The sequence below is a fragment of the Seriola lalandi genome, unplaced genomic scaffold (assembly GCF_002814215.2).
Source record: "Seriola lalandi dorsalis isolate HSWRI2012SDOR001 ecotype SW California unplaced genomic scaffold, Sedor1 jcf7180002054972, whole genome shotgun sequence".
Taxonomy (NCBI): domain Eukaryota; kingdom Metazoa; phylum Chordata; class Actinopteri; order Carangiformes; family Carangidae; genus Seriola; species Seriola lalandi.
Window position 1 is genome coordinate 833592 of NW_019525660.1, and position 1678 is coordinate 835269.

The following is a 1678-nucleotide window of genomic DNA, read 5'->3' on the forward strand; positions in this document are numbered from 1 at the left end:
GGGGGGGGGGGGGGTACGAAGGGGAAATTTATTTCTGTTCTCTTGCTCCTGGGCCAGTCCGCAGGCCCATGTATCAAAAAGACCACCGCGTTCGAGATGAGCCAGTGGGCCGATTCGTGGCAGGATGCTCAACACAGGAGACCTGAGTAATCTTCGGCACATTTGGTGAAACGGCAAATGTAAGGACCGCGTTAAAAAGAGATAAATATTTGTCCTTACAAGTGATTCTGAGTGCAGAGATTACACTTTGATTTGTTGCCTGAGCAGCTGAACGCTAAAACAGCCGTTGATATTATTGGGGCAACTGTGTCTTCTCCAGCAACACGACCACCCTCCAGCAATTTTAACAGATATTTTTCTTCTTTCAACCTAAGAGCAAAAAGATAAAGAATCTTACACCTCAGTATCTCAGCGGTGTCTTTTATACTTGATTAATTCCATAAAACTGCAAAGGAAAGTGTCGTAAATTGTATTTAAATAAATTACATGATCCATGAATTCCCTATTTTCTGTCTTATTGACAGAAGTACCAATTGTTGCCTAATTTCATGCCTGACAAATTTTCCACAAATGTATGAACCACCGAGCAACGCGCAGCACAAAGACAACCACTGGCACATGATTCCTTGTGGGAGGAGCCAGTGCCAGTCATGCTGCTGTTTCTGCTTCAGTGACGAAAGATCAACATTTGTCTCACGGTAGCGGATCACTGAGAAATTGAGTGGATTTCATCTGGGAGTCAGATTTCGTTGCCTTTCTTCTCCTTGCTCAAAGGCTGGATCCCGAAGCAGATGTGCCTCCGAGGCACAGGCCATCAGGTTGAAGGGTGCAGACCCGGCTGAGAGTTGGTGTTAGGGTTAAATTTAGAGGTCAGAGGTCAGATGAAGGTCAGGGTTACGGCTGGGTTGGGGTCATGGTGAGGTCAAAGTATGCAACCCCCTTAGGGGAGCGTTTAAGTGGTCACTGTTTACCTCTGTGTCCAGTTAAGAGAGATATCATCTGACATACTGCAAGAATAAGAAAGTTGTTGAGATGTGTGCTCTATGAAAAAATCAAATTAAAGCTGGAATGATTAGTGGATTAATTGATTAGTCCATCAACAGAAAATTAATTTGAAGTAAAACATTTGCTGCTTCTATCATGTCAAATCTGAGGTTAGATAAAAGATATGGTAAAATAATAAGACGTCATTATAAAAGGCATTTTTCACTATTTCCTGACATATTACAGACAAAAGACTGAATTGGTTCATCAGGACAATATGTGCCAGGTTAGTCTAATTTTTTATTCTACTTTATGACAATTATTAAAAGGGCAACTTATTCTTGTTGTCATGGTTGTTGAGTTTTTTGAGTATTTTCACAGTAATAATAAAATTCTGATTGGTTTATAGCTTAAGGATGACTTCCATACCCCCTGATATGATTTATTTTGAATGCCAAGAGAAATATTATTGATGTTTCTATGGCATCTTGCACCAGTTGTTGCTGATGTCACCCTTGGCTTTCGCCACCATGTCTGGTGCTCCCCTGTTCTCAGAGGCTGCGGCATGCTGGGAAACCTTACACCCTCCAGAGAGGGGGACATGGGATGAGTCTGTGCACATGTGTCATGCTGGGGGGCATAGACAGTGCGTCATATTAGACAGCTTCCCTGCCATAGCCCCCCCACCCCACCC